A 27502-nucleotide genomic window follows, 5' to 3' on the forward strand; every position below is an offset into this window, starting at 1 on the left:
CTGGGATTTCTTTGGAAGGAATGATGCTAAAGCTAAAAGTCCAGTACTTTGGCCACCTCATGCGAACAGTTGACTCATTGGAAAAGACCCTGATGCTGGGAGGGATTGGGGGCAGGAGGAGAAGGGGACGACAGAGGATGAGATGGCTGGATGGCATCACCGACTCGATGGACTTGAGTCTGAGTGAACTCTGAGAGTTGGTGATGGACAGGGAGGCCTGGCGTGCAGCGATTCATGGGGTCACAAAGAATCGGACACGACTGAGCGACTGAACTGAACTGAATTGAAGGGGTGAAAAGGAACCGGCAATGAAGCTCTCGATCTGCACTGTCAAAGAAGTTGCAGAAACTCCATCTTCCACCCTCACCTGGCTCAGGTCTTCCGCTCTCTTCTCCGCAGGTCCAGACCCCTCCCAGGCCCCCGCCTCCGGGGGGGGGTGGCCGCTACCCGCACTGGGCCGCCCGGAGCTGGCTCGCGCGGTCCGAGCGGGGCGGGGGCGGGGCCGGTGACGTCGCGCCGGGAATAGCCCGGGCTGCGGCGCCCAGGCCCGGCGGAGAAGCAGGGTGGGCCGCCCCAACCTCCCGCCGCTATGTACGACCCCGAGAGCGGCTGGAGCCTGTCCTTCGCCGGCTGCGGCTTCCTGTGCGTCTACTACGTCGGGGTGACCCGCTGCCTGAGCGAGCACGCCCCGCACCTCCTCCGCCAAGTGCAAAGTTCTTCGGCGCCTCGGCGGGCGCGCTGTACTGCGCCTTCTTCCTCTCCGGGATCCCGCTGGGTAGGTCCTGGCTCCGCGCCGGGAAGGGCTCTGCGCTGGGAGCCGGGGTGGAAGCGGGCCTGCGGGGGTAAAGCCGGGGTCTCTCAAACAGTTGGGTCGTCCAGTGCATCTTTTTGGCCCGGCGCCGAGCCTGGAGCGGGGCGTGCAAACCCGGAGCGCATCCTCGCCTCACCTGCCCCTTTTGGCGCCCGGGCTTGGAGGAAGCTCCCCACCGTACTCAGGGACTGAGAGCCAGGTGGTCTCGGAGCGACGGGGAGGAGAGCCCTGACGCGGTCGGGGGAGCTGAGTTCCCATTTCCTGCGTGAGGCCAGGAGAGAGAGGCCACGCTGGCAACCGTCTCCATCGAGAGGGAGAGGGGCAAAGAGCAGGAAATGTGACCTCGGGGGTGACTAGACTGGACACACAGCCAGTCTGCACAGCTTGGACTTGAGCTGTGATAAAAGCCAACCCTTGCGTCTCCGGCTTGTGACCTGGAGACATGCACACAGTCCAGTGTTTCATTGATTCCGATGCACAGACCCCAGCACCGGAAGTTGGCCGAATCCAGCCTGGAGGAGGTTCACAGGTAGAGGACAGGTGCAGCGGAGCGGCTGGGCTTGCAGGGGAGGCTCGGGACCGGCAAGTCCCCCGAAAGGGTCTGGAGGTTTTGGCAAGAACTGCTCCGCAGGGTCTGGGAGCCCCGGTTTCCTGCTTTAACTGCCTGTCTGACTTTGGGGAGCTCCGGGGAGCATTCCCAGGGCCTGTGGCTTGGGCAGGGTTCCTGAGCGCATCTCTCAGCCAGGGCTGACCTGGAAGAAGAGCCTGGCAGAACCAAGCAGCTCTGTGCAATCATGTGCCTTCTGTCTGGCCTCAAAGGGGCCACATGTGCAGGGAGAACCCAGTGGAGTCGGAAGTGGGTCAGGGCCTGCTGGTGTGTCCGGGCCCTCTGCGTCCCCGCATCTGTGGATGACCAGGGCTTGGGCTGGCACTGCCTGCCAGGGCAGTGCAGGCCACCAGAGGGGCCCAGGCCAGTGAGTGAGGTCAGATGGAGCATGAAAGGGCCCTGTGTCCACTAGACGGTCTGGCAATTGTAGCATTAGAGGTTAAAAGTGTCCTTGGTGGCTCAGAGGGTAAAGAATCTGCCTGCACTGCAGGAGACCCAGGTTCGATCCCTGGGTGGGGAAGATGCCCTGGAGGAGGGCATGGCCCACTCCAGTCTTCTTGCCTGGAGAATCCCCATGGACAGAGGAGCCCCGGGGCTGAGTGACTCCCTTTCCAGAGGTTCAGAGTTAAGTCTGGGGACTTCCTTCGTGGTCCAGTAGCTAAGACTCCATGCTGCCAATGCAGGGGACCCAGGTTGCGTCCCTGGTTGGGGAACTAGATCCTACATGTCACAACTAAGAGTTCTCATGCTGCACTGGGAATTTGCATGCTGCCTGGGAAGAACTGGCCTGCACAGTGACGATCAAAGATCTTCACACAGTTCCGTGTGCCGCAACAAGACCTGGTGCAGCAAATAAATAAGCAAATGTGTTTTTGAAAGTTAAGTCTAGAAATTTACGAGGTGCTTCCTCCGGGTTGACCGTGTACAGATTTTAGTGTACCTAACCTTCTCCGTCTCCAGAATATAGGTGAGTGTTGTCCCACATTAAAAACATACTGTCTGAGGCTCAGAAGCAGTGATGTAACGTGTTGAAGTTGCTCAGCTAGTAAGCGGTAGAGACAGGATTCAAACTCAGGTCCCAGCCTGCGCTTGCTCTCTGCTCCCTGCAGGGTTAGGCCCATCCATGCTCAAGCTCTGATGCTGTGGGTTCCTGGCATCTGGCCTTGATGGAGGGATGAAGACGAAGGGAGGGCTCCTGGGCCTCTGGAGGCTCGTTCCTCTGGCCCGGGAGGGTCAAGAACGGCTCTGACCAACAGGATTATGTGTATCTTTATTTCCTAGTTGTTGTGGTTCAGTCAGCAAGTCGTGTCTGATTCTTTGCCACCCCGTGGACTGCAGCACACCAGGCTTCCCTGTCCTTCAGTATTTCCTGGAATTTGCTCAAATTCATGTCCATTGAACCACGTGGAAGAAATAAAAGACATCAGTGAAATTTATTTGATTTATCCCAGTGTAGCCCAAATATTGCCATTTTCACATCTAATCAACGCAAAACATTACCCGTGAGATAGTCAACGTTTTGTTGTTGTGATCGTCATTCTAAGCCCTCGGGATCCCGTGCGTCTTTTACCCATCAGTGTGGACTAACCACATCTCAGGCTCAGGAACCACCGGCCCGATCCGGCAGCCCAGGCCTAGACAAAGGAGAGGGTTGGCAGCTTCCTTGCCATCAGGTTTCTGGTCCCACCGCAAAGCAATGGCCACCTCCAGGGTGGTACATTCCTTTGCATATTTCTCTCTCCACCCCTCCCCCTCCCTTCTTCCCCTCCCTGCCCATCCTCCACTTCACCCCCCACCCAGACCAGACGTTGCAGATCCTCATGGACCTCACCCGGAGCGCCAGAAGCCAGAAATTCGGGATCGTCCACCCAGGCTTCAGTTTGAGCAAGCACACCCGAGACAGTCTCCAGAGACACCTCCCTGACAACGTCCACCAGCTTGTCTCGGGCAAGATGGTCATCTCGCTTACCAGAGTGTCCGACGGAAAAAACGTGCTGGTGTCGGATTTTCATTCCAAAGACGAAGTCGTGGACGTAAGCGGCTTATCTGGGTACTGTCGAGTCGGAAGGGCCATTTCGTTTTGGAAGCAACACAGGGAGGGGCTGTTGTAAGCCAGTCTGCCCCATTTTTTACTTAAGATGCAGGAGAACCTGGCTGCCCGTGATGCAGGTTGGCTTCCTGCACCAGAGTGATGGAAGCTGTGTGCCTCCAGCGGGCTGGTCCAGAGCCTGTGCAAACCTGGGGTGTCCCAGACAGTGTCAGCTTCGAACAGTGTCTCCCCTCCTTCACGACTTGGTTCATAACCTCCTGCTCCAGGGACCTTATGTGTGTGGCCGTCCTCCCAACGATGCCTGTTCCTTAATGAGGACCCGCCCAGTGAAGCCCACAAGGCTGGGAGCGTGTCTTGGTTACCTCTGTCCTCTGGCTCTAGCACAGAGAAGATCATTGGCGATATCAAAATGCCGTTTGGTTTGGCTGAGTCTTTTGTGAGAATGCCTTGGGCGTCATTTCACTTAACACGGGTCCATACGAGCCAGCTGCCTGGTGAATATAACCAGCTGCTTCTCAGCAGCCAGTGTCGTCTTCCACTTAACCTTGTTTCTGGGAGCATTTTCTAGGTCCCAGCACCTGTGCATTCCCACAGGAGCCCTTTTCTCTCATTGCACCAGTGTTACATCATGCTTAATTTAGTGCTCGCTAGCTCGGTGAGATGCAGAGCGTGGTCCCCCGGGGACCCGCAGCAGCAGTATCTCCTGGGGGTATTTCAGAAGTGCAGGCTCTCAGGCCCCGCCTCCAACCTGCCTCATCAGAATCTTAGGGGTGGGGCCCCGAGTCTGTGATTGGCCAAGCTTTCCAGGTGATTCTGATGAGTGTCAGTAATTGCAAAGCCCTGATCTAATCTGCTGAGAAGGCAATGGCACTCCACTCCAGTGTTCTTGCCTGGAAAACCCCATGGACAGAGGAGACTGGGGGGCTATGGTTCATGCGGGTCACAAAGAGTCGGATGTGACCTAGCACACCAGCACGCTGAAGTAATAAGTGTGTGGGCAGGCTCATCTTCATCCAACCATTCAGAAAAGCACCTGCTCTGCCAGCAGCGCTTTCAGGCTTATTGCTGTCCTTGCTTGTAGAAGGCTTGTGAAGGCCCAGGGAGTAAAAGGCCGCCTGGTCTGGGCTGTGCTGTGGTTTCACTCTCTTTTGTCTTCGCAGGCCTTGTGCTGTTCCTGCTACGTCCCTTTCATCTGTGGCTGTATCCCCCTTCCTTCAGAGGCGTGGTAAGTCCACTTTTCAACGGTGTTTCTGGGAATTCCCTGGTGGTCCAGTGGTTAAGACTCTGCACTTTCACTCCCAAGGGCCTGGGTCTATCCCTGGTCCAGGAACTAAATCCCGTACTAAGCATCTTGGAAAAAAAAAAGGAAGACAAGGCACTGGGCTCAGGCACCCTGGGCCCCTGAGACCTGTCCCTAAATGAAGAAAGCCTTTTGCCTCTCAGCCTTCAGACAGAGGTTCCACAGCTGAACCCCTTCCAAGCTCTCTTGAAGCAAAACTGACTTTGTGTGGGATAATTAACTGCTCACCTGTAACATAAGCTGTTCACATAATCTCCACATGAGCACCGAAATAGGTGCCCAGTGGCCTACTTAGAGTATAAGATGCTCAAGAGTCAATTTACTCACTTAAGGTTTAATTCTGAGGAGCTGAGAGTTTCAATCCTCTCTGCCTCTGACTCTGTCTTTTTCGGTCCATGGCTTTGGGCAGAGGCTTCCGACAGGGCTGTGATTCAACTCCCATGTAGACACATGTGGCTGTTCCTGAGCACTGGCTCAGGAGGAAGAGCAGAAGTTGAGGTGTCGGTCCTACAGACTCTGGGCTGGATGCTGGACCACCTGGCAGCCTCCTTCTAGGGCAGTGGTTGTCAGATAAATCTGTCCCTTGTCCCGGGACATCTGGCGACGTCTGGAGACCGTTTAGGTTGTCACAGCTGTGGGAGAGAAGACGAGACATCCCCATGTCTCAGCAGGAAGGCACTTCAGAAGCCCTTTCGGTTCACGCTTTAACAGCAGTACGGGCCTCACATTGCAAAGCGACTTGCAAAGGCAGGTTGTGAATAGGCTCACTCATGCCCCGGAGCTTCCGCCGGACAGACACACAGCTGGCCCTACATACAGATGACAAAACCGAGGCCTGGAGCCATGAAGCGGTCACCTGTGGTTCTCACAGCCCCTGCCTGGCAGACAAACCTAGAATCGAGTGTCTGCTTTAGCCCATGTTAGCTGGGCCACGTTGATCCGTTCCTTTCTTTCTTTCTAACATTTATTTGCTGATTTGGCTGTGCCGGGTCTTAGTTGCGGAACTCTGGCTCTTCGGTTGTGGCATGCAAATGCTTAGCTGTGGTGTCCCCGGTCTAGTTCCCTGACCAGCTACTGAAGCCGGCCCCCTGTATTGGGAGTGTGGGATCTTAGCCACCGAGCCTCCAGGGAAGTCTCTGGACACATTTCTTAAGTCTTAGAAAGAATTGCAAACTGGGAGTCAATAATAGTGTGCAGTTGTTGCACTTTCGTGGAACTTACCTGCAATAATGCACTGAAGTGCCCGGCACAGAGCCTGGCACTCTTAAGTATTAGGTAAATATGGGTTGTTTTGTCGTTGTTGTCATTGTCATCTTTGCACTTCCCCTTGGCCGCCCCGGCCGTGGGCCACACACAGTCACAGCCTCAGTGTCCTCAGACAAAACCTGCTGAAAGTCAGAGCAGAGTGTTCTTGGGATTCCACTGAGCAAACTCAGAACATTCCTCCAGGAAAGTTCAGGCTGGAGGAAAACCCCACATGACAGAGGAGTCATTGGACTTTACAGTAGACCTTGAGCGGCAAAAGAGGGGATGTGTGTGTGTGTATAACAGCTGCCCGTTGTTGTACAGCAGAAACTAAGACGACAGTGGGAAGCACCTAGGCTCCAGCACACATGAATTAAAAACATAAAAAACAATTGGAAAAACAGTCCCTTGCTTCCGCCCATCTCAATCTCAACTTTGCTGCTGTTGGGTTCCGAGTCCCTTTCTGCCAGTGAGGGATCTGACGCTGACAAACAGCTACGATACAGAAACTAGTGCTGTGTGTGCACAGCTGATCACGGTGGGCCTCAAGGGAGGACTCTCCTGATCCCGAAGGCATGCCTGAGCATGCCCGATCCTGTCCGGGACTCATTTTAGGCCAGAGTGTGCCTTGGCATGTCTCCCTTTGGAAGGACTGGCTGGGGAAAGCCTCCCCCTTGTGATATTTGAAGGCCCCCCCAGCCCCACCATGGGCAACGACAGCTGGGCTATGATGATTTGAGGTTCGGGAATCATTCAAGATGTTGGCTTCATAGGTCCAGACTCGATCCAAACTGTAGCAAAACCTTGCTACCCCAGCCTGGCCGTGGGCACTAGGGTTGTTGGAGGCTATGAATACATTAATAGGAGGACTTCCCAGGTGGCTCAGTGATAAAGAACCTGCCTGCCAATGCAGGAGACGCAAGAGTTTGGGTTTGATTCCTGGGTTGGGAAGATCACTTGGAGTAGGAGATGGCACCCCCATTCCAGGTATTCTTGCCTAGAGAATCCCATGGGCAGAGGAGTCTGGTGGGCCACAGTCCATGGGGTTGTAAACAGCTGGACACAACAGAGTTCCTGAGCGCTTACATGGAATATAGGAAAATGGATTGTCACAGTGCTTACCCAGATGCTCCTTTCCTGTGGGATAAGATGCCAGTTTTTAAGAGCGCAAGTCCCGGGTTCGCCGTGTCATTTAAGTCTCCAGTGCTGGTTCTCATTGCCCAGGTGTGGACAGAGAGTCAGGACCACAGGTTAGGTGTCTCGTCCAAGATCGCTCAAGCAGCAAGGGGCCTCGGGAATCGAACCCATGACCATCTGTCTCTCTTTGGCACCATCTACATCACACTCTGCCCTGAGTGCGCTCAGCGCCCCTAGTGAATGCGAATTACATGGACTCGCCTGGGGGCGCTCATGACTGGGCCCAGCAACGTGGCCAGGCACCAGCCTCCGTGTGCCTCTTCACCCGGCAATGTTCTGGTGCAGTGCGCGCACTGCGCAACAGCATGTGGCAGTCCTGAGTGCCAGCCTGCAGCCTGGCCTGGCACAGAAATGCTCGCTGGGGATTTGCTGCAAGAGTTGTTCCAAACTCCCTGGTCTCTCACTAGGTCTCCCTGCGGCTCTGAGAAGTCTCTATCCCTAATCTGAAGCACACAGAGAACTCCAGCCCAGAGCTAATGACAGTGTGTCCTTTTTTTTTGTCCTCTCCCTTAAAAGCGGTATGTGGACGGAGGAGTAAGTGATATCATGCCCTTCGTTGATTCCAAAAAGACCATCACTGTGTCCCCCTTCTATGGGGAGAGCGACATCTGCCCCAAAGTCAAGTCCACGTTCTTTCTTAACGAAGGGTTCACCAAGCTCAACATGCAGTTCTGCACAGAGAACCTCTACCTGATGTTCCGGTCGCTGTTAATGCTGGATGTCAAGGTGAGAGGGGGCTGTGAGTTCTGGGGGTGCTGCTCTCCCCTTTGCATCCCTCGTTGCCAGGGGACCCAGCAGCTGTTCAGGCTTCCCGGATGGCTCACTGGGTGAAGAATCTGCCTGAAATGCAGGAGACTCGGGAGATGTGGGTTCGATCCCTGAGTTGGGGGGAAGGAAATGGCAAGCCACTCCAGTATTCTTGCCTGGGAAATCCCAAGGCAAAGGAGCAAATGAGTTGGACATGACCGACCATAGCACATCACAGCCTGGGCAGTAGGGTGTTTTGTTTTTTATTATTTAATTATCCCGATGATTCTTTTTAAATTAATTAATTTGGCTGCACTGGGTCTTAGTTGTGGCACAAGATCTAGTTCCCTGACCGGAGGTCGACACCCCCTGCCTTGGCGTGCAGAGCCTGAGCCACCAGACCACCAGGTGAGTCCCCCAGTGATTATTGGCAGCCATGGTCAAGAATTACACTGCGTTTGGTGGTTTAATCTTTTCCTTTTTCCCCCAGCTCGGCCTTGAGACTTGTAGGATCTTGAGGGATTGAACTCGAGTCCTTGGCCTGAGAGCGTGGAGTCTTAACCGCTGGACCACCGGGAAATTCCCCATTTAATCTTTTGTTTTGACTGTCACTATAGTGTGGTGGACCTTACCACCCTAATATAGTAAGAAAGTTGGTAGAATCTGCACAGTGACAGCTCTCTGGGGAGAAAGAAGGCCATGCCATACAGCGTACGTGAAGTCGTGTCGTCATGGGTAGAGATAAGGCTGGACCACAGCATCAGGTGCCCATGTGGTTTGAGTGCAGAGGAGGCAGCTCAGTGTCCCATGACAAGCAGATCAGGCCCCGGTATTTGTGAGGATGGAGGCTCATCCAGGGACCAAAGGACACCAGAGGAACCAGCTCCCGTCATGCTGGGGCGCCAGTGCAGGCTGCGCGTGGAGAGGGTGTCCTTCGAGGGGAGTCCTGCCAGGAAGCAGGGCTGCCTCTTCGTGGGAGCGCAGAACCCTGTCCACAGGCGGCGTCGACTCGGAGCTCGGGGGTTCCTGGCTCTGTGCCTGCCGTCTTCAGGCGCTGCTGGAAGGATTGCCGCTTAGTGACTCTGCCTGCGGTTCACGTCACGTGGTTTGTCCACAGATGCTTGGAGAGCTGTGCCTTCAAGGATATGTGGACGCGCTCAGGTTCTTGGAGAAGAACGGTGCGTATGGCGAGGGCGGCAGGCATGCCCTTTGAGTCACTTTTCTGTTCAGTCTTGGTCACCAGGGGAGCCATGCTGGTGCCATCACTCAACGCTCAGCACATTCACCTGCCATCAGGCTCGGCCCTGAGAGATAGGAAATCATTGGCCCATTTTACAGATGGAGAAATGGAGGCAGCCACGGCCCGCACTCTGGGGAGCAGGGCTGGGGTGAGCCTGGCTGACCCTGCAGAGGTCACAGCCCCAGGGTTCCTTTCCCTCTGCAGTGTCCCTGTCTGCCAGCCGAAGGCAGCTCCTTTGCTTTTTCATTTTTGCTTGAACAATTGTGAACCTTTCGTTTGATGGGGAGAAGGCAATGGCACTCCACTCCAGTACTGTTGCCTGGAAAATCCCATGGATAGAGGAGCCTGGTAGGCTGCAGTCCGTGGGGTCACACAGAGTCGGACATGACTGAAGCAACTTAGCAGCAGCAGTTTGATGAGGAAGGAAGAGAAACGGTTTCTGAGTCTCAGGTGAAGCCATCAGGAGAGCTGCCTCCAGCCAGGTGTGGGCCGCGCCCACCAGCCCAGCTGTGTTCTGGGGAAGGTCCTGGCTGGTCTGGGCTGGGGAACTTGGGTTCTTCACATGTTAGTGTGGAACCAAGTATTAGTTGTGTCTCGAGCTATTTTTCCCGGACACTAACGGTTGCTACAGTCACTGATCCTCTGAGTTAGTCTTTGTCCGAGGCCGAGGAGCTGGTGTGGTTCATGGGACATTCGTGTATTTATCTGCTCAGAAAGCGCTTACTCTATACCTTCCGGGTGCTAAGCAGTTGGCTGTGCGCTTGGGACTCCACAGTGGGTAGACAGATGTAGCCTCTGCCTTCCTGGAGCTTAGTCTTGGGATTGGGGAGGGGCCAGGTAGCTGAATAGAAGGCTGCCAGAGGGCTCAGTGCCCTGGCAGGAACGTACAGGATGCTGTAGATTCAGCTGGGGTTCAGTTAGGGGAAGGGGGTGGGGTTCTGCAAGGCAGGGGAAAGCAGGGCTCCTGGGAGGATGCAAATCCGCAGTGATGCTTTGAGGGTGAACAGGAATGTTCTAGGCATGGGGGGTGTGAGCGTGAGTCCTGCAGACAGGTAGTCTGTTCAAGGTGGAAAGAGGCATGTGTCACTGGAGTGGTGGGGGTGGGGGACAGAGGTACAGATTAGAGGGGAACAGGAATGGGGGTGAATGGAAAGAGGGGCAAGGCTGGGCCTTGTGGAGGTGGAGAGGGGCTTGCATCTCACAGCCATAGGGAGCCAGGGAGGGCTGCTGACACGGGAGTGAGGGCAGGCAGAGGGAGTTCTGCCAGGGCCCCTGGCTGCAGTACAGAGAGGGTGAGGCCAATATCCCCGGTCAAGGTGGCCACCATGGGTTTGGCTGGGGTCACGGCAGCAAGGTGGAAGGGGCCGGAGGGGGCAGGACTTGGAGACGACCCACCAGAGATTGCCGAGGAGGAGGACTCGGGGATGAAGTCCTGCCCTTGGCGTCTGTGGCTGGGACTGGAGCAGAGGGTGGTGCTCACAGTTTGGGCCCTTGGGAGGGCGCGGGTCCTGCAGGAAAGCTCGAGAGCCCCATGTGTGGTGCCCTGGGACAGATTTGGGTGGTTGGCAGAGGGACTGGGCCTTCCCAGGTGGCACTCGTGGTAAAGAACCCACTGGCCAACGTGAGAGTCGTGGGAGACGCAGGTTTGTTCCGTGGGTCGGAAAGATCCCCTGGAGGAGGGCCTGGCAACCCACTCCAGTATTCTAGCCTTGAGAAACTCCATGGACAGAGGAGCCTGGCGGGCTACAGTCCACGGGGTCTCAGAGTTGGACACGACTGAAGCGACTTAGCAGGCATGTACACAGAAGGCATGGTGATGTCAGAGTTCGAGGTTCTAGAAAGCAGGTCTGAACTGGGATTGGAATTTGGGAGCCACCTGGAAATAAAAGACAATGAGGAACCTTCTAGAAGTTGCTAGGTGACTTTGAGCAAGCCCCTTCTCTCTCTGGGCCTCTCTTTCCACATCTGTAGCAAGAGGAGTTTGGAGTAAATGATGCCGACTGATTCTTAGTAATTCTAAATCCTGGCGTGGGCTGGGCGCTTGCAGCACGGGTGCTGGGTTTGGGTTTAAGGATCTAAGCCAGGTTCTGCCTCGGTCCCCCTGGCTTCCTTGGGGTTCAGCAGAGGATGCATGGGGGCGGGACAGGTGTTCCTTGGAAATAGATTCTCTGACACATTCCTCAGAGAGAATAAGTCCCCAGAGGCTGAGCTGTGTGTCAGAGGCTGGAAAGATGCAAGGGAGTCGAAGCGGGAGGTGTAGCTTGGGAGTGAGGCGAGGGGCATGCAGGGACAGCCCCTGGGCTTTTAACCTGAGGTTGGAAGTGAGAGGTGAGCCCGGGGAGGTGTGGGCATCCAAGTCTACCCGTCCCACCGTCCCCACGCAGCGTGAGAGCAGCAATCACCCACGGGGATCAGGCCCTGAGCCCTGGCACCCAGGGCAGGGCCAGCACAGACTCTCCAACCTGTGGCTTCTTCTCAAGGTCGGGTGACGGAAGGGTGCCATCTTTGATATCAGACCTGGGTTTGAATATCGCTCTGCCGCGTGTCGGCTGTGTGACTTTAGGCAAATCCCTTCACCTCTCTGGCTTCTGATTCCTCAGCGTTCAGCTGGGAGCAGCTGCGTGGGTCGTGCAGGGCCTGGAACACTGGGCTTCTCGAGTGGTTCAGTTGTTATGAATCATCCTTTCCTCTGAACCTCATGAATCCACATGTGGCTCTAGAGCCCACACGGCTGGTGCGTGACAGAGCCAGCTGCCCGCCTCATCCGTCCCCTTCCAAGTACCACCCTGCGCTCTCCCTGTTAGGAGTGGTGGTCCCTGTTCGAGGTGGAGCAGGGGGATCCCAGGCGGATTATTCCCAGGTGGATCCACGCTGCGTACCTATAACAGGCCTGTTAGCTTCCTCCAACTGGGTGGGCAGGTGGCTGGGCGGGTAGTGGCCCTGCTGCCTGAAATCGCCTGATGGGTTTTGTTTCCGTGCCCTTCGCAGGCATCCGTGAGGGGCCCCATCCGTGCCTGAGCTCGGCCCCCGCAGAGGCAGAGTCGGCGCCCAGGAGCCTGGAGCCTCTTCTGGGTGTTACCACGTGGGAGGCGGGGCCTGAGGCAGTCGAGCTGCTGGACCACCTGCGCCTCAGCGTGCTGACCTGGGACGAGGGCGTCCTGGAGACCCTGTCGCCCGAGCTCAGCATGGGTACTGGCTCTGGGGGCGGGGAGGCGGGGGGTGCAGAGGAGGCGGTGGTCAGTGACCCTTTCAGAGGAGGAAGGGCGGCTTCTCCGTGAGCTGTGGAGGAAGGTCCTGCTGCTGCCCTGGGAGAAACAGGGCAGAGCGACCAATGCAGGTTGGTCGGGACCCCCACCTCCGCGCATGGACCTCCCATCCCCCTGGGTCCTTGCTCTGTCTCCCTTCCCATTTGGTCATGGGCAGAGGAAAACAAATTCCAGCTGAGTTTTTATTTCATTTATCTATTTATTTTTAACACCAAAAACATTTTATATTGGGGTAGAACTGATTTACAGTGTCTTGATATTTTCAGGGGATCAGTGAAGGAACTCAGCCATACAGGTATCCATTCTGTCAAACCCTCCTGCCACCCAGGCTGGCACATAACATTGCAGCTGGGTTTGTTTTTGTTTTTTTAATTTAATTCATTTTTGGTTGCACTGGGTCTTCGTTCCGTCTAGCCAAGGCTATAGTTTTTCCAGGAGTCATGTATGGATATAAGAGTTGGGACTATGAAGAAAGCTGAGCGCAGAAGAATTGGTGCTTTTGAACTGTGGTGTTGGAGAAGACTCTTGAGAGTCTCCTTGGACTGCAAGGAGATCCAACCAGTCCATCCTAAAGGAGATCAGTTCTGAATACTCACTGGAAGGACTGATGCTAAAGCTGAAACTCCAATACTTTGGCCACGTGATGTGAAGAGCTGACTCCCTGAAAAAGACCTTGATGCTGGGAAAGATTGAGGGCAGGAGGAGAAGGGGATGACAGAGGATGAGATGGTTGGATGGCATCACCGACGCGATGGACATGAGTCTGAGCAAGGTCCCGGAGTTGGCAGTGGTCAGGGAGGCCTGGCGTCCTGCAGTCCATGGGGTCACAGTCAGACACGACTGGCTGACTGAGCTGAACTGGGTCTTTTTGCTGTCCCTGAGCGAGCAGGGGCTACTCTTGGTTGTGGTACCCAGGTTCCTCATTGCGGTGGCTTCTTTTGCTGCGGAGCACAGGCTCCAGGTGCACGGGCTCTGTCACTGCATCGCGAGGCTCAGTAGTTGTGGCACACAGGCTTAGTGCTCGACAGCATATGGAGTTCCCTGGACCAGGGCTAGAACCCATGGCCCCTGCGCTGGCGGGAGGACCCTTATCCACGGGACCACCAGGAACGTCCTCTAGCTGAGTTTTGAGTTAACCTGCTGTGCTCTCTGCTCAAAAGTCCAAACACACTGGGTTTCTAGGGGGCCTCCTGGGGTGGCCCGTTCTTTGACGATGCTGTTTGCTCTCTGTCCTCCCATCTAAGAGTCTTCTCTCTCTTGAGGAGCCCCTCCTAACGTCTTCCTCCTCCCCAAACCACAGTTTTGAACCTTCACTGAAGGTGATGTATCTTATCGTGTCATCACAAACTATCTGATGGACAGATGAGTGCACCGTCCAGTTTCCAGTCAGGCATTTGGGGAAAGTGAAGGAAATGGCAACCCAGTCCAGTACTCTTGCCTGGAGGATCCCATGGACGGAAGAGCCTGGTGGGCTACAGTCCACGGGGTCGCAAAGAGTCAGACACGACTGAGCAACTTGACTTCACTTCAAAGCTGACTTATTGGAAAAGACCCTGATGCTGGGAAAGATTGAGGGCAGGAGGAGAAGGGGGCGACAGAGGATGAAATGGTTGGATCGCATCACTGACTCAAGGCACATGAGTTTGAGCAAACTCTGGGAGATGGTGAAGGACAGGGAAGCCTGGCGTGCTGCAGTCCACGGGGTCACAAAGAGTCGGACACAACTGAGCCGCTGAATAAAACAAAGATGAAAGGGATGCCGTTTCTTGCCTTAGGTACTAATGCCCTAGGATTCGCACTGACCAGCAGCTGCTCAGGTTATTGTGATCTGAGGCATGGTGAGGTCATCACAAAGGGGAAAATAGAAGGCTAGGGGTCCCAGGTGGCAGAGTGGAATCCAATTGCAGATGCAAAGAAAAGCTCATGAAGCCTGGGCTGGCGAGATTTGAGACAATTGTGTCTGCCTCCAAAAGTAATTTAAAGAGGTAGTGAAGTGGGATTTCCATTCTGGAAGCCTCAGTGCAGTGCCTAAGAGTCAGTGCAGCTCTCAAAGCACGGAGCCCAGGTTCAATGCCTGGTCCAGGAACTGGATCCCACATGTTACAGCTAAGACCCAGCACAGCCAAATAAATTGAATAAATAAAAAATAAACGAAGGAAAATGTAGTAGTGAAAGCTGCTCAGTCGTGTCCAACTCTTTGTGACCCCGTGGATTGTAGCCCAGCAGACGCCTCTGTCCATGCAATTCTGCAGGCGAGAATACTGGAGTGGGTTGCCATTCCCTTGTGCAGGGAGTCAGTTTAAAGGAGACTCTTTCAAAGGGATCCTGTGTCCTGTCGGTGATCCAAGGGCTGTGTAGGCACATTCCACATCTGACCTCAATTGTCATAGCTTCTGATTCCTTCCCTGCTGACTCAGATGGTCAAGGACCCACCTGCAATGTGGGAGACCTGGGTTCGATCCCTGGGTTGGGAAGATCCCCTGGAGAAGGGAACAGCTACCCATTCCAGTATTCTGGCCTGGAGAATCCCATGAACAGAGGAGCCCGGCAGGCTACAGTCCATGCGGTCACAAAGAGTGGGGCACGACTGAGAAACTTTCACGTTCACTTTTTCACTTTCTGATTGCTTAGCTGCCAGGTTTGGTAGGATTTATAGAAATTCCAGGCACCAGTTGGGGAAGGTGGCTTGGTTTTTACGCTGGTGGGAAACAGACCTCCAACTTGTGTTTTTCAGCACTGAGGAAGGCAGTCAGAAACCCAGATGGGTACAGAAACAGGATTTGCAACTTCTTACCAGTTAAGATCATGTCCTACGTGATGCTGCCCTGTACGCTGCCCGTGGAGTCTGCCATCGCTGTGGTCCAGAGGTGAACGCTTTCCGTAGCTTTCTGGCTTCCTCTCGGGGCTTGGAGGTAGGGTGAGGATTCAGTGAGAGGAGTCACGCTGGGCGCTCAGCCCAGAGCCTGGCTCCTTGCACATCTGGGTGGAGCTCGGCGTCTGCGTGGAACACCCTGGAAAGGTGCCTGGTTGGGAGCCCCTGGCCACCCCAGCTCCTTTCTCATTGCTCCCTCAGGTTTGTGGCTGCTTGTAGGTCTGCGTTTTTGGGAGGGAGGGGGATTTATTCCTGTGTGTAGGAAGGATCCCGAGGCCTACGCTGTGTGGCTGGTAGATTCCCGGGCATGGTTTTCCCTCCGTTTTCTTCAGATTTTCTTTAGTGTTTATTTTCTTTTTGCAACGTAGTCAGCATGTCTTTCAGTCTGTCTTTCTAAACGTCCCAAAGTGAAAGTGAAGGTTGCTCAGTCATGTCCGATTCTTTGTGACCCCATGGACTATACAGTCCATGGAATTCTCCAGGCCAAGAATACTGGAGTGCGTAGGCTTTCCCTTCTTCAGGGGATCTTCCAAACCCAGGGATCAAACCGGGGTCTCCTACATTGCAGGCAGATTCTTTACCAGCTGAACCACAGGGGAAGCCCAAGAACCCTGGAGTGGGTACCCTTTCCCTTCTCCAGCGGATCTTCCCCACCCAGGGATCAAACCGGGCGGATTCTTTACCAACTGAGCTATGAGGGAAGCCCCTAAAAGTCCCAGCCATCCTTCAAAATCCGGCTCAGTTCTCTGGCTCTGCTGGACCTCCCAGATCACTCCCCAGCCCTGCCAGTCAGCCACCTGCCTTGCCCTGGGAGGAGGGCTGGCTGCTCTGGCGTAGTTTTTCCTTCCTTTTCCTTTGTTTTAAAAAAGGACTTTGATAACTTCTTTGATTCGTGTATTGTGCTTGTGCGTGGTTTTCAGACCAGGATGCACGTGGGCTTCTCTAGTCGTGGCGAACGGGCTTAGTTGCCCTGGGGCATGTGTGATCTTAGTTCCCTGACTGCCGTGGACCAGCCCCGGCTGATCCAGGGTATTCGAAGCGGGGACGGCGTCAGCGACCTATTTATTTAAATATTTTATCAAAGATATAAAGAGTAATAGGATGAGGATAGCTCAGTAGGAAAATTTAGTGGAGAAAAGAGGCTGAGTATCTTGGTTTACACAGGAGACCGATAAAACTTCAAAACAAGAAGTTTGCACCACTTACGTAGGCCGCAGGCGTCCTTCCGTTCTCCCGAAGGAGAGGAGACACAGGCCTTCCCGGTCGGATCTTGGAAGCCCAGGCATAATTAGCAAGTGTGGCAGGTTCTGCGCTCCAGATGGAGACTCAGCCAGAATTTGAGAGAGAGAGCGACATGGGGAGACCAAGTTTCAGTGAACAAGGCCTGTACTTTATTTTCCAAAGTAGTTTTTATACCTTAAGTTGTGCATAGAGGATAATGGGGGAAGGGGTGGAGTCATGCAAGGACAGCAGTTCCTGGTCCTAATCGAAGCCAGGCTTTCAAAGTTATCATATGCAAAAGTTCAGGTGAATTACATCATCTTCTGGCCAGGAGGCCTGTTAACCTTTTAAGAAACTTATCTTTCTCTAAAGGTGATTATTCCAAAGTCAGGGACCAGCCTCCAAAAAGCATTGGACAAAGCTGCATTCCTATAGGGCAAAGGTGAGGTGGGCTCAATCAAGAAAAGAATTAACTCAAGGGTCCAAGGTTACACACATTGAGGCTACTACTTACATTTCTATACACCCATTCTATCAATCAATACACTGCCAAGGACACAGTAGGTAAGGAGTATGGAGACTTAGCAGCAAACATTGGCCCAATAAGTGAAAATCCCTTCACCGATACAATTTCTAATCAATCTTTTGTCTACTCAAAGGAATCTGTGTTTAGACAGTTTAGAACACCTCCTGCCTCTCGCAGTTGGGAGGCTCTGAACAATCACATGTGGCCGGAAAAACCTATTCAGGCAGGCTAGAGGACTTCCAAAGGAGTTTGTAGGTTGAAACACTGTCACACCCAGGAGTTATTAACTAGAGCTGTAAGCTAACTCTTTTTCAGAGAGAGGTAGTGGGGGACAGCCCCCCGTAAAGTCAGAGGTGTAGGTGAGAGCACAAAGCAGAAAGTAGGCAGACTCTGGTTTTGGGGGTAGACGCTCAAGAATTTCCAGGGGGACTCCTGAGGCTCGATCCCGCCTTTGCATATGCCGAGCCTCCTTCCTCATGACCTTTGTCATGGGTGGAGCTCCTCACGCTGGCTCCCGGCAGTGATAGAATTCCAGTTGAGCTATTCCAGATCCTGAAAGATGATGCTGTGGAAAGTGCTGCACTCAATATGCAATGTGCACTCAGTATGCAATATGCCGGCTCCCGGCACCTGACCAGGAATTGAACCCTCGTCCCCTGCAATGGAGGGCAGATTCTTTACCACTGGGCCACCAGGAAGTCCCTTGACATTTTTTTTTTTTTAATCTTTTTAACACCAAAAACATGTTTATAGGAGTATAGACGATTAGCAATGTTCTGATAGTTTTGGGTGAACAGTGAAGGAACTCAGCCATACATATGCACGTATCCATTCTCCCCCATATCCCCCTCCCAAGCAGGCTGGCACATAACATTGAGTAGAGTTCGATGTGCTATACAGTAGGTTTTTCTTTCTTTCTTTCTTTTTTTTAATGCAGGAGACCCAGATTTGATTCCTGGGTTGGGAAGATCCCCTGGAGAAGGGAATGGAAACCCACTCCAGTATTCTTGCTTGGAGAATCCCAGGGACAGAGGCTCCAGTCCATGGGGTTGCAAAGAGTCGGACACGACTGAGCAACTAACAGTTTCACTTTTAAAGAATATTTCTTTATTTTTGGCTGTGGTGGGTCTGCGTTGCTGCGTGGGCTTTTCTCTAGTTGCGGTGAGTGAGGGCTGCTCTCCAGGTGCAGGCATGGCTTCCCACTGCAGCGACCTCTGGTTGCTGAGCACGGGCTCTCGGGCGCGTGGGCTTCAGTAGTTGCGGTTCCCGGGCTGGAGAGCACAGGCTCAGTAGTTGTGGTGTGCCGGGCTCCAGCCCCGGCTGATCCAGGGTATGCGAACCGGGGACGGCGTTGGCGAGGATCAGGATACAGTAGCTTTAATTAGATATTAATTAAAGATGTAAAGAGTAATAGGATGAGGATAGCTCAGTAGGAAAATGCAGTGGAGAAAAGAGGCTGAGTAGCTTGGTTTACGCAGGAGACCAATAAAACTTCAAGACAAGAAGCTTGCACCACTTACGTAGGCCGCAGGCGTCCTTCCGTTCTCCCGAAGGAGAGGAGACACTGAGGCCTCCCCGGTTGGATCTTAGAAACCCAGGCATAATTAGTAAGCATGGCAGGTTCCACGCTCCAGATGGACACTCAGCCAGAGTGAGAGAGAAAGCAATATGGGGAGAACAGTATTTCGAGAAACTGATCCCAATTCTTTATTTTCCATGGTCTACTTTTATACAGTGAGATATTATGCAAAAGTCACGTGGGGTCAGCAGTCCTGACTTTTATCAAAGTCAGGTGCTTCATACCAATGTATACAGAGGTCGTAGGGGTGTTACATCATCTTCTGGCCAGGGGGCCTGCTGACAATTTATGACCCTCTCCTTGTGACAGCGGTCAGTCAACCAGGACACTTATTTCTCCAGGGGTGATTATTCTTAAAACAGACACCACCCAAATAAAGTTACATTCCTATAGGGTGAGAGTGTAGTGGGTTTTAGTTAAGAAAAGAATTCTTAGCATAAGGTCTAACGTGATTAATATCAAAGGTTAATACTTATTTCTTCTATATATTCGTTACCATGTGTAAGGGCAGGGGATGTGGAGACTTAGCAACAAACATTGGCTCAACAAATGAAAAACCCTTCACCAATACGATTTCTAATCAGCCCATTATACTTATCCTAATAGTTTTCTAACTTTTCTAAGGAACCTGTTTTTAGAAGGTTTAAAGCATCTCGTGCCTCTCACAGTTGGGAGGCTGTGAGCAATCACATGTGGCCGGACAAGCCTGTCAGGCAGGCTAGAGAACCTTCAGAGGAGTTTGTAGGTTAAAACACTCTTGTCACGCCCAGGAGTTTTTATTAACTGGAGCTCTAGGTTAACTCCTTCTCCGAAAGAGGTGGTGGGGGACAGCCCCCCGTAAAGTCCGAGGTGTAGGTGGGAGCACAAAATAGTAAAGCAGGCAGGCTCTGGTTATGGGGGTAGATGCTCGAGGATTTCCAGGGGGACTCCTGAGGCTCGATCCCGCCTTTGCGTATGTCGAGCCTCCTTCCTCATGACCTTTGCCACGGGCGGAGTGCCTCACTCTGGCCCCCAACAGTGGTGCATGGGCTTAGGTGCTCCTCAGTGTGTGGGATCTTCCTGGAGCAGAGCTCGAACTCATGCTTCCTGCATTGGCAGGCAGGCTCTGCCACTGAGCCACCAGGGAAGTCCTCCGCTGACATTTCTTGAAGCCCGAGACGTGGGGTCCTTTTTGTGTCCGGGGTGTTGGAAGCCTGGAGGGCAGAGGTCAGGCCTCCTTGGCAGCTTCCTCTGCGGGCACGCACGTGGCCGAGCACCTTCGATGTGGGCGCAGGGGATAGTGTCTCAACGAGAAGATGCTGTGTGCCAGGGTCCACGTTGCCCCAGAGGAGTGGGCTCTGGGAAGACCCAGGCCTTTTATCTCCGTGTAAGTCCTTTGAGCTTTCCTGAGTCCAAAGTGGCCTCATTTTGCTTTAGGCTTTTAGGTGGGTTTGCCTTGCGGCATTTATCAGCTTGGGGTTAGAAGTGACCCTGGCAGTACCTGAACGACGGTACTGGCGTCAGGTGTCTGCCTTCGGGGTGGGTTTCCTCTTGTCCTTTCTGCTGTGGCTCGTCTTCACTCACGTACGAGGTGTGCGTGTCTGCGTTTCCATCCTGCAGACTGGTGACGTGGCTTCCAGACATGCCCAGCGACATCCAGTGGCTGTGGTCGGCCACCTCCCACGTGTGTTCTCAAGCCATGGCGCGTCTGCTCCCCGTTTCCAGGTAAGTGATTTGGTTGTGGGACTGGGGGTCCACCCAGCACCCTCTCATCTGCTCAGGCCTCACGCACCATCCTGGAAATGTCATCAGACCCCGGAGAGGGGGCAGGGACCGTGTCCCCTGGTGCCAGAGGACCTGCCTTACGGAAGGCCGCTGGGCCCATCAGAGGTCCCAGTGTACCTGCTGGAAGCTAGTGACCGAGACTCCCCTGCAGAGAGTGTGCTGAAGCCCGGGGAGGTGTGTCCATGGAGCGTAATTTTTAAAAAGTTGTTTATTTAGCTGGGCCAGGTCCTACTTTCAGCATGTGGGATCGTGAGTTGTGGCGTGTGGGCTCTACTTCCCTGACCAGGGATCGAACTCCGGCCCCCTGCAGTGGGATCACGGAGTCTTAGCCACTGGACAGCCAGGGAAGTCCCCCACTGAGCCCGTTTTGAGGGCAGAGGAGGGGGGAGCTGGCTGATGGAGCAGGAGCAGGGCCAGTGGACAGGTAGCATTGGTTTGCCTAAAGGGAGTGGCTCTGGGTACCGGTAGCACAGGCAGGGGGTGAGGCAGGGAGAGAGGGGCAGGGCCCCTCTGTGTGTGTGTCTGCGTGTGTGTCTGTGTGTGAATGTGTGTGCGTCTGTTAATGCAAATTCCTGTCTCACCTTAGACCCCCTGAATCCTGGTCTCTTGGGCTGGAACCCGGCCGTCCACACTGTTAACATGGCCCGGGTACTGCTGCCACCACTTCCTGAATTCTGAAAGCTAATGAGGAGCAAGAAGGGCCTGGTCCCAGCAATGATTCTGGGACTTTTGTCCTGAAAGTCGTGGACCTCGGCTTCCTCCCCCGTTCCCCGGGGGTGAGCCTCCTCACCCCATTAGGTGTCTGTGAGGCTTTGGGAGTCCCCAGCTCAGTCCTGACATGTGGCAGGTGCCTGGGAGACGAGCCCTCCAGTGTTTCTATTAACAGACATGGAAGGTTTAAAGTAGGGATGGAGGGGTCTGGCTTGTGCTAGGAAATGACAGCAGTGGGCTTGCGGAGGCCGGATCCCCAGAGAGGGCAGAACTGGCCCAGCGAGGGGAAGGGCTTGCTCTCCAGAGAAACTGCAGGGCTGAGTGCTGTTCATAGGCTCCAGTCAGAAGGATGATAGCAGCTGGGAGGCGCTGCTGAGCTCCAGGCTGGTCGGCAGGCAGGAGCAGGGGTGGGGGGATGGTGGTGTGGCTGCAGAGGGCCACCCTGGCGGGTGAGCTGGTATGCCTGGAGGTGACCGATGGGCTCCTCCGGGCCTGTGCACGTCCAGTGGGAGGTGTCCAGGTCGCTTGGAGGGCCACAGGTTTGGAGGCCTGGTCTAGTGATGTCAGCCAAGCACGGGGATGGGGGATCCGAGGAGGTGGTGAACGTGGGCTGGGCCACCCTGCACACCCCAGACTGTGTGACAATGTCCCCCCTCCCGCATCCCCACAGACACTACAGACCAGAGTGGCAGGTCGGCGGCTGAGTCAGAATTCTTTGTTTGTTTCAGATCCTAAATCCCAGCAAGCGGCCAACGGCCTTCCTCCACAACCAGGACACTGTGGGCGTCACTGGGCTCTCTGCTCCTACGAAGACCCAGACACCCACCCAGTGGACGTCCCGCAGAGGCCAGAGCTGACAACTATGATGTACGCAGAATGACCTGTGTGCTGAGTTTGTAGTGTCCTGAAACCAAAGGCAATCTTTCTGTCTAACAAAAAGCTAGGAAGCTACTCTTGGTGTGCGCGGTGGGTGCAGAGCTCAAGCATATCCAGGATATGAGTCTCTAAGTATCGATGGCTCGGTTGGGAAACTCCACAAGGGAGCCCGGCGTGGGGGCATCTGTGGCTGACTCGTCACCCACTCGGCTGTCCCAGGGCACGTTCCTAGGGTGACTGGTGTTTGGATCGGGGTCCTTACCGGGGGAGCTGGGCTACCCTTTGTGCAGTCTCGGGGGTTGAGGGGAAGGACTGTGGTCCCATCTCTCCGTACAGAAAGCAACCTGTGTCGGGCGAGGTGGGATGCCATCCTCCCAAGGACACCCCTGGTTTCGGGGGGCATTACGAGGTGGTAACGTACGTGTGCTCTGGTACATCTTGCTGCTGCTGCTGCTAAGTCGCTTCAGTCGTGTCCGACTCTGTGTGACCCCATAGACGGCAGCCCATTAGGCTCCTCTGTCCCTGGGATTCTCCAGGCAAGAATACTGGAGTGGGTTGCCATTTCCTTCTCCAATGCATGAAAGTAAAAATGAAAGAAGATGCTCAGTCATGCCCGACTCTTAGCGACCCCATGGACTGCAGCCTACCAGGCTCCTCCGTCCATGGGATTTTCCAGGCAATAGTACTTCCCTATCCTAAATATTTGGTGGCGTTATATTAAACATAACTTTCAGCAGGCACTGAGAGAGGGCATCAGAGGGCAGACAGATGGAAACCACAATCACAGACCACAGGCCAATCCGATCACACGGACCACAGCCTTGTCTAACTCAATGAAACTAAGCCGTGCCGTGTGGGGCCACCCAGGACAGACGGGTCATGGTGGAAAGGGCTGATGGAGTGTGGTCCACTGGAGAAGGGAATGGCAAACCACTTCAGTCTTCTTGCCTTGAGAACCCCATGAACAGCTTGAAAAGCCAAAAAGATAGGACACTGAAAGATGAACCCCCCAGACTGGTAGGTGGCCGATATGCTACTGGAGATCAGTGGAGAAATAACTCCAGAAAGAATGAAGGGATGGGGCCAAAGCAAAAACAACACCCAGTTCTGGATGGAACTGGTGATAGAAGCAATTTTCGATGCTGGAAAGAGCAATATTGCATAGGAACCTGGAATGTTAGGTCCATGAATCAAGGCAAATTGGAAGTGGTCAAACAGGAGATGACGAGTGAATGTCGACATTCTAGGAATCAGCGAACTAAAATGGACTGGAATGGGTGAATTTAACTCAGGTGACCATTATATCTACTCCTGTGGGCAGGAATCCCTCAGAAGAAATGGAGTAGCCATCATGGTCAACAAAAGAGTCCAAAATGCAGTACTTGGATGCAATCTCAGAAACGACAGAATGATCTCTGTTCCTTTCCAAGGCAAACCACTCAATATCACAGGAATCCAAGTCTATGCCCCAACCAGTAAGGCTGAAGAAGCTGAAGTTGAACGGTTCTATGAAGACTTACAAGACCTTTTAGAACTAACACCCAAAACAGATGTCCTTTTCCTTATAGGGGACTGGAATGCAAAAGTAGAAAGTCAAGAAACACCTGGTGTAACAGGCAAATTTGGCCTTGGAGTACAGAATGAAGCAGGCCAAAGGCTAATAGAGTTTTGCCAAGAGAACACACTGGTCATAGCAAACACCCTCTTCCAACAACACAAGAGAAGACTCTACACATAGACATCACCAGATGGTCAACAGCGAAATCAGATTGATTCTATTCTTTGCCGCCAAAGATGGAGAAGATCTATACAGTCAGCGAAAGCAAGACCAGGAGCTGACTGTGGCTCAGATCTTGAACTCCTTATTGCCAAATTCAGACTGAAATGGAAGAAAGTGGAGAAGACGACTAGACCATTCAGGTATGACCTAAATCAGTCCCTTATGATTATACAGTGGAAGTGAGAAATAGATTTAAGGGCCTAGATCTGATAGATAGAGTGCCTGATGAACTATGGATGGAGGTTCATGACATTGTGCAGGAGACAGGGATCAAGACCATCCCCAAGAAAAATACAAAAAAGCAAAATGGCTGTCTGAGGAGACCTTATAAATAGCTGTGAAAAGAAGGGAAGTGAAAAGCAGAGGAGAAAAGGAAAGATATAGCCATTTGAATACAGAGTTCCAAAGAATAGCAAGGACAGATAAGAAAGCCTTCCTCAGCGAACATGCAAAGAAATAGAGGAAAACAACAAAATAGGAAAGACGAGATCTCTTCAAGAAAATCAGAGATACCAAGGGAATATTTCATGCAAAGATGGACTCGATAAAGGACAGAAATGGTATGGACCTAACAGAAGCAGAAGATATTAAGAGAGGTGGCAAGAATACACAGAAGAACTGTACAAAAAAGATCTTCATGACCCAGATAAATCACGATGGTGTGATCATTCACCTAGAGCTAGACATCCTGGAATGTGAAGTCAAGTTGGCCTTAGGAAGCATCGCTAAGAAAAAAGCTTGTGGAGGTGATGGAATTCCAGTGGAGCTATTTCAAATCCTGAAAGATGATGCTGTGAAAGTGCTGCACTCGATATACCAGCAAATTTGGAAAACTCAGCAGTGGCCACAGGACTGGAAAAGGTAATTTTCATTCCAATCCCAAAGAAAGGCAATGCCAAAGAATGCTCAAACTACGGCACAATTGCACTCATCTCACATGCTAGTAAAGTAATGCTCAAAATTCTCCAAGCCAGGCTTCAGCAATATGTGAACAATGAACTTCCTGATGTTCAAGCTGGTTTTAGAAAAGGCAGAGGAACCAGAGATCAAATTGCCAACATCCGCTGGATCATCAAAAAAGCAAGACAGTTTCAGAAAAACATCTATTTCTGCTTTCTTGACTACGCCAAAGCCGTTGACTGTGTGGATCACAACGAACTGTGGAAAATTCTGAAAGAGATGGGAATACCAGACCACCTGACCTGCCTCTTGAGAAATCTGTATGCAGGTCAGGAAGCAACAGTTAGAACTGGACATGGAACAACAGACTGATTCCAAATAGGAAAAGGAGTTCGTCAAGGCTGTATGTTGTCACCCTACTTATTTAACTTATATGCAGAGTGTATCATGAGAAACCCTGGGCACGATGAAGCACAAGCAGGACTCAAGATTGCCAGGAGAAATATCAATAACCTCAGATATGCAGGTGATACCACCCTTATGGCAGAAAGTGAAGAAGAACTAAAGAGCCTCTTGATGAAAGTGAAAGAGGAGAGTGGAAAGGTTGGCTTAAAGCTCAACATTCAGAAAATGAAGATCATGGCATCCGGTCCCATCACTTCATGGCAAATAGATGGGGAAACAGTAGAAAGAGTCACTGCCTTTATTTTTCTGGGCTCCCAAATCACTGCAGATGGTGATTGCAGCCATGAAATCAAAACTTGCTTACTCCTTGGAAGGAAAGTTATGACCAACCTAGACAGGGTATTAAAAAGTAGAGACATTACTTTGCCAACAAAGGTTCGTCTAGTCAAGGCTATGGTTTTTCCAGTGGTCATGTGTGGATGTGAGAGTTGGAATGTAAGGAAAGCTGAGCGCAGAAGAATTGATGGTTTTGAACTGTGGTGTGGGAGAAGACTCTTGAGAGTCCCTTGGACTGCAAGGAGATGAGTCCTGAATTTTCATTGAAAGGACTGATGTTGAAGCTGAAACTCCAATACTTTGGCCACCTGATGTGAAGAGCTGATTTGAAAACACCCTGATGCTGGGAAGAATTGAGGGCAGGAGAAGTGGATGACAGAGGATGAGATGGTTGGATGGCATCACTGACTCAATGGACATGGGTTTGGGTGGACTCTGGGAGTTGGTAATGGACAGAGAGGCCTGGCGTGCAGCAGTTCATGTGGTCACAAAGAGTCGGACACGACTGAGCGACTGGACTGAACTGAACTGAACTGATATTAAACATAAAGGATTCTTAAAATCTGTTGAATTATCTATTATGAGAATCAATAAAATATTCAGAGAAGAAGCCTTGAAAATAAAAATCCAGCGCATAAGACAGTCACCTTGCCACCTGCCTCCCCCTCCCCCTGCCAGAGCTCTAATGGAGACGAGCAGGAGGCAGGCACGCACCGTCTCTCCAGGGTGGTAATCTGTTAGCAGGCACAGATTACATGGACCCACTGCCCCGTGTAATATGACCCAAGGAGCAATGTGGCGTGCGTTTTTCTTATTTATGCATTTGAGGATACCAAAAAGGAAAGGAACAATCAGCTCAAATCCTACTTGTGGGCGTGCAAAGTCGCAGCTCTCCCCCACATCGTGTAGGTGTCCTGGAGCCGAAGAACCAGCAGGGTCAGACAGAGCACCGCACCGTGAGGGCAGCAGGCAGGGGCTGCCTGTGAAAACACAGGGTCAGCTCGCAGCGCAGGGAAGTGCCCTGTGGGGGCTCCTGGCTGGCTCCTCACGTTTCTGAGGTCTCCTGTGCTGGTAACCCTCACTTCCCGAGTGAGGAAGGCTGAGTGGTGGGCTCTCTGGCCACCTGGGCCCCAAGTCAAAGCACTGTCCCCTTGCTGAGCTGACCTGGACTCCTGGTGACACCCTCACACCTTCCCTGAGCCCGGTGCTCGGGGTCCCAGTGGCTTTCTCTCCCAGAACCATGGCCCGGGTCTAAACACATGCAACCCCAGCTTAGCAGCATTTTACAATAACCAAGACACTTCCATTTAGATAGTATTCTCTGCACTGGGTCTGACGTCATCGTAGGGAAAAAGATGTGTTAAGATAGGATTACATGGGACTTATTTTCTTACTGTCTGTGATTATTCCATCTTCTTACGATCAGCATGTGTTTTATTAATTCGTTTCAAATGTGCACTAAGACGAGGAAGTGTATTACTGTTTCTTAGGAATATCCCGGGTTCCGCCTCACTGGTGCCTTGTCTCCTCCTCATTGGCTGACCCCAGGCCTCCCCCCGACATCCTCACCGCCCCCCAGGCCCTCACCTCTCCAGCACTGCGGGTTTCTCATCAGCGTGTAAAACATTCTCAAGTTTCTCCCACCTTGTCAAATACTGATGATCCGCTCGGTATGCTGGGATGCTCCAGTATCAGGAATCATTGGCGTGCAGTGTGATTCATGCCAGGGAGCAACCGTCTGTTTGGTAAACAGATAGCAGAGCCTGCTGAGAAGCATGAGCCCAGTCTTGCTAAGGAAATAAAATGTGTGTGTAGAGTGGACACTGAAAGACTGTTTGCCCGGTTACCGACGGTGGTTACCATGATGCCGTTCCCTGTAATTACATTTTATATTAAATTTCTCCGTTCATCACGATATAATTCATAACAACTGTGATTGTTCAACTGCTTCCCCTTGTCTCTGCATCCTTCGCGCTGTGCTGCATTCCTTGCCTCACGGCCAAGCTCCTTTTATCTCTTCTGGGACCCCCACCCGATGCCTAAGCAGGTTCACGGGTCCGCTGCCCCAG

At 52.8% G+C, this 27502-nt stretch overlaps 1 pseudogene; it reads left to right on the forward strand.

Moving 5' to 3' along the window:
• The first annotated feature begins 531 nt into the window (after window positions 1-531).
• Window positions 532-27342, forward strand: LOC133248505 (1-acylglycerol-3-phosphate O-acyltransferase PNPLA3-like; annotated as a pseudogene).
• The last annotated feature ends 160 nt before the right edge of the window (window positions 27343-27502 follow it).

This window comes from Bos javanicus, chromosome 5 (assembly GCF_032452875.1).
Source record: "Bos javanicus breed banteng chromosome 5, ARS-OSU_banteng_1.0, whole genome shotgun sequence".
NCBI lineage: Eukaryota > Metazoa > Chordata > Mammalia > Artiodactyla > Bovidae > Bos > Bos javanicus.